Below are 12,563 nucleotides of genomic sequence, written 5' to 3' on the forward strand. Positions count from 1 at the left end.
AGTCCAATTGCTTCGCGCTCCAATAAAGTGATGGCAGACTCTAAGTCTGTGCTAGGGGCAGGGGGGTGGTGGGAGTGATAAAGTATGGAGCACTTGGTGGCCCTTTGGTACTTCCGCATTACTTACACGGGTGGGCAGGCTAGGAGCCTGACCCTAATCATATCACTGTGGCTGCGCCTGATCCGCCTCAGTTGCAGAGGCATGATCAGTTTATACAGGCGTCTCTCATGTGTGGCCACTTATCTTGCTAACCCTGACCCCCACCTCAATTACCTGTGCGTGGGATGCAGCACCAGGGCAGCACTTGACCTCCCCCACCGACAACAGTCGCCTCCGAGGCTGGCCAGCACTTGTCCCCAGACACCTCAACCCCCTCAGAAGTCGCCTCTGGGGCCAGGCATCATTTTTCCCCTGGCGCCCCTGAAGCCTGTAAACAATGGGCGAGCTGTGGAGAACGTTGCTGCTCACACACCTCAGTTCCCCCAAAGTGAAGGGCGCCAAGTGCACGTCGCCTGCATGATGTTGTGAACCATATCGGCCTGCTTTCCCGCTGATGTGGACGGACGATACGATGGGGTTCCAAGAGCCTGGCGGGATGGCCTGTTAATTATATGCTGATGTATTACAATTAGCTCCCCGCTGACTAGCAAGAAACGCAGCCCACCATTGGTGGCTTGGAAAATTCTGCCCTATAGCTGGGCACTTGGAAAATACAAGGTAATCGGGAAGAGTCAACATGCTTTGATGAAAGGGAAATCACGTTTAACCAATTTATTAGAGTTCTTTGAGGGATTAACATATGGCTGTGGATAAAGGGGAACCTGTAGACGTACTGTACTTGGATTTCCAGAAGGCATTTGATAAGGTGCCACGTCAAAGGTTATTGTGGAAAATAAAAGCTCAAGGCATAAGGGGTAGCTTAATAGCCTGAATAGAGGATTGGCTGGCTGTCAGAAAACAGAATGTATGCATAACTGGGTCTTTGATTGGCAGGATGTGACGAGTGGAGCCCCGCAGAGGTCTGTGCTGGGGCCTCAACTCTTTACAATTTACAAATTTACATCAATGACTTGGATGAGGGGCGTGAAGGCATGGTAGCTAAATTTGCAGACAACACAAAAATAGGCAGTAGAAGTATGTTTTGAAGAAGACATAGGAGTTTGCAGACGGATATAGATACATTGAGTGAGTGGGCAAAAATCTGTAGTATAATGTGGGGAAAATGTGAAGTTGTTGACTTTGGCAGGAAAATAAAAAAGTAGAGTATTACTTAAACGGAGAATGACTGCGGAATTCTGAAGTGCAGAGAGATCTAGGTGTTCTCATGCATGAGTCACAAAAAGTTAGTATGCAGGTACAGCATGTAATCAAGAAGATTATCCTTTATTACGAAAGGAATTGAATATAAAAGAAAAGATGTTATGCTTCAATTATACAAGGCATTGGTGAAACCGCATCTCGAATACTGTGTGCAGTTTTGGCCTCATTTAAGGATGGATGTAAATATGTTGGAGATGGTTCAGGGGAGGTTTTTTTAGATTGCTACCTGGAATGCGCGGGTTGTCTTATGAGGATAGGTTAGACAGACTTGTTTCTGCTGGAGTTTAGAAGAGTGAGGGGTGATTTGATTGAAGTATACAAGATGTTGAACGGTATTGACAAGGTGGATGTGGAAAGGATGTTTCTTCTTGTGGATGAGTCCAGATCATAAGGGCACTGCTTTAAAATTAGGAGCTGCTCTTTTAGGACAGCGATGAGGAGAATTGTTTTCTCCGAGGGTTGTGTGACTTTGGGACTCTGCATCAGAAGGCAGTGGAGGCGGGGTCACTGAACATTTTTAAGGCAGATGTAGGTAGATTCTTATTAGGCAAGGGAATCAAAGTTATTGGGCGTAGATGGGAATATGGAACTCGAAACGCAAATAGATCAGCCATGGTATTATTAAATGGTGGAGCAGGCTCAAGGGGCCGAATAACCCTACTTCTGCTCCTATTTTGTATGTTCGTACAAGGTGCTTCTCATGAGCTGAATGACATCTGCCATTAGCCCCACCAGGGGGTCTGCATTGTGGCACACCACAACCTCATCTGGGCGATGTCAGCGCAGAACATCAGTGCATGACGCCTAGGTGCGGAGCTTCCCATGACCGAGAACGCCTTGGATAACCCCAGGCGGTTACAAGCTCGTTGGCTAACACAAAATCATCCAACCATGATTCCCCTCAGTGCTCTGAGCCACTCCTATTCAATAAGTCACATTTTAATAAATGCATAATGTTGGTTCATATGAAACACTTGCAAAAGCTTACACCCCTGTACCTCAAGTTTCCTTAATTTGTTCCTGGGTGCTGTGCCATGGTGCTCCCCCATTGCTGATCGCTGCAGTGGAGGCAGGCTGCTGACATTGTTGCCTGGGATGACCTTTGGCGGGTGTCTGCTAGTTTCCTTAGGCCATGAGGGGTCCTTTCCAACTGATGTCGGCATGTGCAGGGTGAGGGGGGGGCGGTGAGTATTTGTCAGGGGTGAGGAAGAGGGTGAGCATTGTAAGGGTGCCAGAGAGGGTGAGCATTGTCTAGGGAGCGGGCGAACATTGCTGGGGGTGGGGGAGAGAGTGTGCATTGCTGGGGGTGAGGGAGAGGGTGAGCATTGTAGGAGGTGACGGAGAGGGTGAGCGTTGTTGAGGGAGAGGGTGAGCATTTTTGGGAGAGAGGGAGAGTGAGCATTGCCAGGGGTGGGGGAGAAGGTGTGCATTGCCGGGGGTGAGGAAGAGGGTGAGCATTGTAAGGGATGACGGAGCGGGTGAGCATTCTCGAGGGAGAGGGTGTGCATTGCTGGGGATGAGGAGGAGGGTGAACATTGTCGGGCGAACGGGTGAACATTGCCGATGGTGAGGGAGAGTGTGTGCATTGCTGGGGGTGAGGGAGAGGGTGACCGTTGTTGGGGGTGAGGGAGGGGGTAAATTAAGTTTAGTTTTATGAGCCTGGGTTCACAGGGTTAATAATTATTATTTTGTATTTAATTTGTGTTTCTCGTTCGACTTCTGAAAGCCAATCAAAATTGTGTGTAGGCTGAGGGAAGTGTCATGTCCTGGCTGCACGAGTCTCTACAAGCCGAGTGTGGGAGGGAAGTCCAACTGCATCATTTAAGTAAACCTAACTTTAGATATGTACTATGTTCTGTTGGTGAGTTTTGAAGATCTGCTACATACATTCCCCCATCAGATAGAGTCTGAGCCGTTGCCTGCTCCACCAAAAATTACTCTCCCGCTCTACCCTGCATAGGACCCCACACAAGCTGCAATTCAAGCACTTGCAAACAAGTTGGTGCTTAATTTATCCTTCCTACTAGATTGAATTACTGGGTTTTATGCAAGATATCTGGAATGTGGGTGGATATGTAAGGGACATGCTTGGGAAAAGTTCACCTATACAAGGATCTGGTGAATTGACCAGGCTGACACTTCATCACCAGGATTTCAGTGGCAAAATGTAGTTTTGTGCAGATAGCAAGGGCCACAGGTTGTCTTTCTGTGTTGTTAGTCAATCTCCACCACTTGACTGCAGAGTCCCTGCAATTGTTCTGCGATTGGAGGGGGAAATCATGCCTGTTCCTGTCAGGTGCTCTGATTGCTTAAATATAATTCCTGCTGGGTAACTGCTGAATACTTGTGTGTGTGCTGCCTACTATTCATTGCTATGTGACCTTGATCTATCGAATGATACATTTAATATTATTTCATCAGTTCAGAATCCTAATTTAGTTCCCTGTAATTGTAAGAAAAAACTTGCATTTCTATAGCGCCTATGTTACAATTCCTGTAGTGACCGATTTAACTTTTAAAACGTTATATGAATTTCTCAGTGATCAATGCAAAGATTCACCCAAGACGTTTTCATGTTTTAAGACTTTTGCTGTAACCAACAAAAATCAACATTGACTCAGCATTACCTCGTAAGCAACTGATGCACTAAACTATAGTATTCCCCGTTAACTTCTTAACGCATCTAAAAACCCCAAGCATAAAGCTTGGTGATTGACACAACAGCAGTTTGTTTCTTCTGCTTGGCAATGCACCAGTCATGGGTCTTCTTTCCCAAACCTGTCCGTCTGACTGACTCTGAGAGACTGTACGCAGCAAGGCCAACTGCCTCCTCCTTTATGTCAAGGTATTAAAACTTGTACCTTACTTTCAGTAGATTTTGATTTGAGTTTCTACCTCCATTTATTTACTACTTTTACTCCTCGATTATTTACTTTCTATAATAATGACTTGGAGGAGGGGGAAGAGTATAATGTATCCAAATTTGCTGACAATACAAAAATAGGTGGGAGGGCATGTTGTGATGAGGACATAAGGAGTCTGCAAGGGGATGTAGACAGGTTGAGTGAGTGGGCAAAAACTTGGCAGACGGTGTTTAATGTAGGAAAGTGTGAGGCCATGCACTTTGATAGGAAAAATCAAAAGGCAGACTACTGTTTAAATGGAGAGAGACTCCAAAAAAGTGCAGCACAGAGGGACCTGGGTGTTCTTGTGCATGAAGCCCAAAAAGTTAGCATGCAGGTGCAGCAAGTGATTAAGAAGGCAAATAGAATTTTGGCCTGTATTGCTTGGGGGTTGGAGTCTAAAAATAGGGAAGTCTTGTTACAATGAGTCTTGTATCCTCGGCTCAACCATCTTCAGCTGCTTCATCAATGACCTTCCTTCCATCATAAGGTCAGAAGTGGGGCTGTTCGCTGATGATTATACAATGTTCAGCACCATTCGCAACTTTTCAGATACTGAAGTAGTCCATTTCCAAATGCAGCAAGACCCGAACAATATCCAGGCTTAGGCTGACAAATGGCAAGTGACATTCACGCCACACAAGTGTCAGGCAATCCATCTCCAACAAGAGATAATCTAACCATCACCCCTTGATGTTCAGTGACATTACCATCACTGAATCTCCCACTATCAACAACCTGGGGTTTACCATTGACCAGAAACTGAACTGGACGAACCATATAAGCACTGTCTACAAGAGCGGGTTAGAGGCTAGGAATCGTGCAATGAGTAACTTACCTTCTGACTCCCCAAAGCCTGTCCACTATCTACAAGGGACAAGTCAGGAATGTGATGGAATACTCTCCACTTGCGTGGATGAGTGCAGCTCCAACAACACTCAAAAAGCCTGACAATGTCCAGGACAAAGCAGCCCACTTGATTGGCACCACATCCACAAATATTCACTCCCTCCACCACCGACGCACAGTAGCAGCAGTGTGTACCATCTACAAGATGCAATGCAGGAACTCACCAAGGTTCCTTCGACAGCACTTGCCAAACCCAGAACCACTACCATCTGGAAGGACAAAAGCAGCAGATAGATGGGAACCCCACCACCTGGAAGTTCCCCTCCAAGCCACTCACCATCCTGATTTGGAAATATATTGCCATTCCTTCACTGTCGCTGGGTCAAAATCCTAGAACTCCTTTCCTAACAGCACAGTGGGTGTACCTACACCACATGAACTGCAGCGATTCTAGAAGGCAGCTCACCACCACCTTCTCAAGGGCAACTAGGGATGGGCAATAAATTCTGGCCTAGGCAGCGAAGCCCACATCCCATGAATGAATTAAAAAAACTGTACAGGGTGTTGATGAGGCCGCACTTGGAGTACTGTTTTGGTTCCTGTATTTAAGAAAGGATATACTGGCATCGGAGGTAATTTAAAAGAGATTTACTAAGCTGATTCCTGGGATGAAGGGGTTGACTTATTAAGAACAGCTAAGCAGGTTCGGCTTTTATTCATTAGAGTTTAGAAGAATGAGGGGCGATCTTATTGAAATGTACAAGATTCCTGAGGGGGCTTAACAGGTTAGATGTTGAGAAAATGTTTCCACTAGCGGGGGAATCTTGAACAAAGGGACATAATTACAGAATAAGGGGGAAATTCATTTAAAACTGAGATGCAAAGGAATTTCTTCTCTCAGAGAGTAGAGAATGTCTGGAATTCTCTACCCCAGAGAGTTATGGAGGCTATACCACAAAGTATTTAAGGAGGAAGTAGATAGATTTTTGAAATATTGGGGAGTTGAGGGCTTGCATGAAAGAGGAGTTGAGGCCTGGGGTAGATCAGCCATAATCTTATTGAATGGTGGTGTAGGCTTGAGGGGCCGAATGGCCTACTCCTGCTCCTATGTGTTATGTTCTTATAATAAACAGGTCACATTGATTTGTTTCCAGACAGATTTAATTGAGTTCCAATGAGCTTGTGTCTGGGCAGACTTTGTAATAGGCCACATCCCCTCTCCAAGTTGCTCCATTTTACCTTGAGTTAAAGGAGACAGTTTAAAACATAACTGTCTTATAATGTCCAGCATTAGTAATGCCTTTCGCAATCTCAAAACATCCCAAAGTGCCTCATAAGAAGTGGAGCACTTTTGAAGGTTTTTTTCTTTCATGGAATGTGGAGGTCACTGGCAAAGCCAGCATTTGTTATCCATCCCTAATTACCCTTGAACTGATTGATTTCTTACGCCACTTCAGAGGGCAGTTAAGAGTCAGCCACATTGCTGTGGGCCTGGAGACACATGTAGGCCAGGCCAAGTAAGGATGGCAAACACCCTTCCCTAAAGGACATCAGTGAACCAGATAGGTTTTTACAACAATCAAAGATAGTTTCCTGCTCTTCAAAAGATAGTTTCATGGTCACCATTACTAAGGCTAGCTTTATATTCCAGGTTTATTAACTGAATTTAAATTCCACCAGCTGCCATAGTAGGGTTTGAACCCATCTACTCAGGGCGTTAGCCTGGGTCTATGGATTACTAGTCCCATTGCAGTAACTGTTGCAATTTAGATAAATGGGACCAGCAATTTGTGCATAGCAAGGTCTGACTAACAGTAGTGAGGTAAAAGGCCAGTTAATCTGTTTGCAACGGCATTGATTTAGGAATAAATGGTGTCTAGTTCACTGGGAGAACCTTGTCGTTCTTCAGCAGTAGTGCGTTGAGATGTTTTACATCCACTGGTGAGGAAAGATGGGGTCTCAGATTGATCTCTCATCAGAGAGAGAGGACCTGCAACAGTGCAGTACTCCCCTAACTTACAAGTCTGTTTTTATATTCCTGGCTAGCTTACTCTCATATTCTTTTTTTTCCCCCTTTAATCAACTGATTGAGGTTGAGCAGAATGGAGCGATGTTACAGAGGTCAAAATAGGTGTTTTACTAATGTCTAGGATATGTAGTCCGAAGCTCATTTCTTGGTCAAATATGACACCAACACTGAGATTGTCTGGTGTAGCCTCAGACGGTTGTCAGAGAGTACGATGGGGTCAGTAGCTAGGCAACAGAGCTTGCAGCGGGAACTGAAGGCAATGGCATCAGTCCTTCCAGTGTTTAGTTGGAGGAAATTTCTACCTCTCCAGTACCGGATTTCAGATAAGCAACAGTGGCAGAGTTGAGAGAGGTGGTGGCGAGGTAGAGCTGGGTATTATCATTGTACATGTGGAAACTAACTGTGTTTTCAGATGGTGTTGCTGCGGGGAAGCTGATAGATGAGCAATAGGAAAGGGGTAAGGATAGATCCTGTGGTACACCAAAGGTAATGGTGCAGGAACAGGAAGAGTCAATACTTCTGGTGATTCTCTGGCTATGATTAGATCGATAAGAATGGAACCAGGTGATTGTGGAACAATCTTGAGGACAAGGCACCACAGGATTAGCGAGAGAGATCAAGTTTTGATTTGGTGATAAGGACGATACCATCGTTATAACAGTTGGATAATACAGCCAGGCAGGGAGGTTTCAGTAAGGGGCATCTTGTTAATTGTAAACTAGTTGTCTTCACCTGCTGGGAATTAACAAGGAATTTACTTGTGTGATATAAATATGTGCCTCTGTGTAAATAAAAACTGAAGTGTGTAAAGATCATGCTCCAGTTCTATCCTTCACCACCTAGCTATCTTAAGTGTAGCATTAGTTATTGTCATCCAAGAGCCAATTGTCAGTGAAAGTCAATACATTCATCCATAAGGACCTTGTCCATGAGTGAACGGATATTCTGGAGGGAAATACATTGGAAATGGTGATTGTTGATCTGCGAGAGGAATCCAAGGGAGTGGATGGATGTGGTGAGTGAGACAGAAAGGAGGTTAGTTTCCAATGTGCTGGGTGGGAAGGCTGGAGTGTGAGAGAGGGAAATGGGACAGTTGGGGTTACTGATCATAAGATGGCAGTGATGGGTGACTTAATGGGCTTTTCAGAGAATGCCAAGAGACACACAGAAAGTAGCTGCCTGCTTATTCAAGTGGGATTCAAGCCTGTGATGGCAGCAGGAAAGTAAGAAGGTTGTGGTTAGGGTTTGGAGGATAAAATACCCCAGGAGGAATGAAAGGTGGCATGGGTAGCAGGAAGAGGACAAGACAGGAGAGAAGAATCTGGTGTGGGCTGAAAGTGAAAAAGAAAGGGAAATCAAAGCAATAGGCTTGGGCATGAGAATAGACACAGGAAAGTTAAGTTACATAGGCATGGCAAAGATTAGGAGGGACATGTATTGATTACAAACAGTGCAGGAAGATGATAAGAAAGTGTTCCAGGTCCTGTGGTGGGATGAAGTTGATTTGTAGCCAGGGAGGAATCTGTTTGGAACATCAGTGAAGCAGTATCTAGATTCAGAGAGTATTGTTGAGGGGGAATGAATTGAGGAGCTGCTTGAGGGACAGAAAGCGGTGGAGATTAGGGCCAAGTCAGAGTTGGGAGGTGACCATCAACCAGAAAAGATTGATCCAGGGATTGGTCGATGACTTGGATATTGGCAGTGTGAACCCACAGGTCTAACAAACCTGGAGAGGAGTCAGGAGCAGTGAGAGTGAAACCTGAGGACCAAGGGAACAGTTTCCTCCACATCCTCTGTGCAGTGACAAGTCTGTGCAGATGAGGGAAATGGTCTTGAGGAAGCGTTGTAGGGAGGTGAAAAGCACATGAGCCCTGGAGCAACAGCAGGACAAGGTGCATCCCATGCCAGTGAAAGTTGATGGAGAGATTCTGAAGGATGAGTGGAGCCAGTAGCCAATGGAAGTGGTAAAGCAGAGATTACTCACGAACATGGAAATGGAATACAGATGTGGTTCGGCGCTTTATAAATGGGGATAATGGAATGTCAAAGAATGAAAAATCAAAAAAATAAAAACAAGTTACTTAATTGGGTATAATTGGGGTGAAAGTTTTCAAATTGAAGACTGGGTCCCCTAACAGCACATTCAAATGGATGGTAGGAACAATAACACCATCTGATGGTGTCACCTGGTGCTGCAGAGTCTGCATAGCATAAATACTACTTCGGCTTGGATTTTCCTGTCAGTGGTGAAACCAGAAAAGATTGATCCAGGGAAGTTCTCTGACTGCCCTAAGAAATGTGACCTTGCCTAGTTCATAGGCTGCAGTGAGAACTTCTTGCCGCAGCACGGTTCAACATCAAAGGCATCAGCGAGGTGTAGCAGCGAGGTGCACTGGGATGAACTCGTGTCCCCTCGTGATGTTACAAACTGAAGACAGGCTCCTCGAGATCAGTCTTCAGCTTAATGGCAGGTATGTGTTTTACTAGGAATGTTAAATACCCTTAAACACTGTTTTTTAAAACTTAATACTTTTAAACACTTTTATGAACCTTTTAAAAGCTATTATCAATTTTAAGCACTTCTAAACATTTTTAAATACTTAAAGGGTTTAAATGTTTTAAAGTTTTAAACAAACTTTGAATGCACAATGACAGTTGCTGGGAACATCTTGGACAAACTGGCTTGGTTTTCCACAGGAGCTGCGAATCCATACTGTGAAGTCACATAGTTCATGATTGTAAAAGTGCAGGAAGTCATTTGAAAAGCCTTGGAAAAGAGTGTTTTACAGAAACATACCACATGTTGCAAGTGTAAGGCATAAAATAAACATGGGATACAAGTAATTAAAGGAAAGCAGTTTTGTAGAGCACTCCTTAACCTCAGATGTTCCCAACAACAGTCATTGTGCCTTCAAAGTTTGTTTAAAACTTTAAAATGTTTAAACCCTTTAAGTAGTTAAAAATGTTTAGAAGTATTTAAAAGTTGATAATAGCTTTTAAAAGGTTCACAAAAGTGTTTAAAAGTATTAAGTTTTAAAAAACAGTGTTTAAGAGTATGTAACACTCCTAATAAAACACGTGCCTGCCATTAAACTGAGGACTGACCTTGAGGGGCCTGCTTTCAAGTTTGTTATGTCATCAGGGGACATGAGTTCGTCCCAGTGCACCCTGCTGCTAGGCCCCATTGATGCCTTCCAGATAAGGAGGCAGAATGACATTAATGGATAAGAACCATTGCTGAGAAACAGTGAAACATAGCTGATTCCTGACAGGGGGGTTACCATTACTATAGGGCTTTCTGACTAGCAAGGAGGATAACCGCTAATCTCTGCAACAGGCCTACAATGCAAACTTGACCTTGTAGTAAACTTTTTTCTAATTGTGACAAACATCCTCAAATGTCCTTTGGTGTCACGTTTGCCCGGAGATTAGCTTCCAACCTGGATGCCGCCGGACCTGAGTGTTTCCAGGTCTTCCTCTTTTTATTTTAGATTCCCAGCATCCACAGTATTCTGCTCTTCGATTAATGAAAACCCAATTGCATATTCTTAAAGATATGCCCCTAATGTGCTGGAAAAAAAGTTGGAGTAGTTGAAACTCTAATTTTCAGCTTTAAAGAAGAAATATACATCTTTGAGGAAGGAATGTATGATGTGAGTTTGTCTGTTTGTTTGGGGCTCGATTGTTTATGCTGATTTATTTTTATGCAAAAATAAATCAGCCAAATAATTAGATTAGCAGAGAATTCCAGTGTATTTTGAGTTCAGGAGAATGGCATGACAATGGGTGAACTTTTAAGTCTGACATCTGCAATGCACCCTAACTTCAAGTCCTGGAAGTTTTCTAAGACAGTGTGTATCATCAGTTGCATTTCTCTGCTCCAGTGAAAAAAATCTTCTTTGGTTGGTAACATGGAAACACACTTGGAAGCAATTTTGATCTGCGTACTTTTAGAAATAACAAAAGAAGGCCTTGCATTTATATTGTGGCTTTCACAACCCCAGAGAGGCCATTGTAGTTCCTGGTCTATAGCTGAGGATATATTTTTAATATGGTACATAGTAAATGGTCTGAAAGATGCTCCCTGGTCCTGGAAATCTTGTTATCTTTTCTGAGGTGCCTGAACTTGCCAGCATGCGCCTGTCCTAACTACTGGCGGCATTTCACCAAAAGGGAAAAGCAGCAACCCAACATAACTGGGGCCAATCCCAATTTCTTCATCCTTGCTTGCATATCTGTGTCTTTGTGCCCGAGGCTGAGGAGATTCAAAACTGCTGTCACTTAAAATGTTATTTGCCAAATATATTCGCCATGCCAATATTAATTCTTTTGCCTCATCCCAATTGTCTTTTTTTCAGACCTACAGATTTCAAGCTGCCTGTTGATGTGCTGATTGCTGATGTCCTTTGTGAGACTGCGTCCTTCTCTTCCACTGCCAGAACTTCAAATGATTCTCTGGTACAACATCTCTAAGGATGTGCAGCCCAAGGGAGAGTGAACCCCACTTTACATAATCTCTACTCAACCAATGTTTAAATATCTGTTTGTTCAGTAGCTGAGTCAAAATCCTGGAACTCTACCACCCCACCCCCGCCTCACCTCCCTGACAGCACACTGGGTGTACCTTCACCACGTGAACTGCGGAGGTTCAAGAAGGCGGTTCACCACCACCTTCTCAAGGACAATTAGGGATGGACAAAAAATGCTTGCTTTGCCAGCAACCTCCTGCACCAGGTCCCATGAACCAATAATAAAAAGAATAGCAACTGCTAAGTAAATAACATCTTTATTGTTCAGTATTTTACTTTCTTTTTTTCTCTCTCTAAACTAGGATGTTGGTTTAAATGAAGAGCCAGGAAATAAAATCTTCAGCTGTGGTAAGTAAAACAGTAAGCGAGTTGCTGATAAGAGAGATAACACAGAGCAGCTTCACCCCAAGTACAGGTTTCACTTGAATGCAAGAGAATTTGGCAAGTATGGAAAATCAGGGAGGTGGGTGCTCTTTGATATATAAAAAATAAATATAAAGAAGCAAGGTTAAATCAAGACTGTCTGCTATGTTACAGTAAAGACTTAAGCATTTAATAAATTAAACAAAGTTATTCCCAACATTGAAAACTACAAATTAGACAATTGAGTGATATTTCATAATTAGTTAAAAATAAAATACAATAGAGATGGCAGGACAGGTGATGTGATGCATTAATGTGATCCACAGCAACCATATCCGCAGTAAGCGAATGTAGCTTAAGGAATTTCATCTCAGAGTTGACAAGCTGGAATCTGAGTTTCAGACACTGTGATCCATCATGGAAGGAGAAAGTTACCTGGACACTTTGTTCCAGGAGGGAGCCACACTCCTTAGGTTAAGTACTTTAGATTTGGTCTGTTGTCAGAGTCAAGAGGATGTGGCTATGAGTGAGGCAGGTGTGGGAATCCAGAACGTAGTGCTGCAAGAGCCT

The 12,563-nt window shown here is 43.8% G+C and overlaps 1 protein-coding gene across 10 annotated transcripts in view; it reads left to right on the forward strand.

Moving 5' to 3' along the window:
• The window catches only part of LOC121289052 (monocarboxylate transporter 13-like), a 50,814-nt gene that overhangs the window by 11,859 nt on the left and 26,392 nt on the right, over positions 1 to 12,563 (forward strand). For 8 of the 10 annotated variants that reach the window (XM_041207996.1, XM_041208001.1, XM_041208002.1 and 5 more), the window contains exon 2: positions 11,933 to 11,978. The gene's annotated coding sequence lies outside the window, so the exon portion shown is untranslated. Of the gene's footprint in view, positions 1 to 3,296; positions 3,319 to 11,459; positions 11,560 to 11,932; positions 11,979 to 12,563 lie in introns of those variants that run through there. The other 2 variants (XM_041208005.1, XM_041207997.1) reach the window with 2 other exon arrangements.

Source organism: Carcharodon carcharias, chromosome 16 (assembly GCF_017639515.1).
Source record: "Carcharodon carcharias isolate sCarCar2 chromosome 16, sCarCar2.pri, whole genome shotgun sequence".
NCBI classification, from domain to species: Eukaryota; Metazoa; Chordata; class Chondrichthyes; order Lamniformes; family Lamnidae; genus Carcharodon; species Carcharodon carcharias.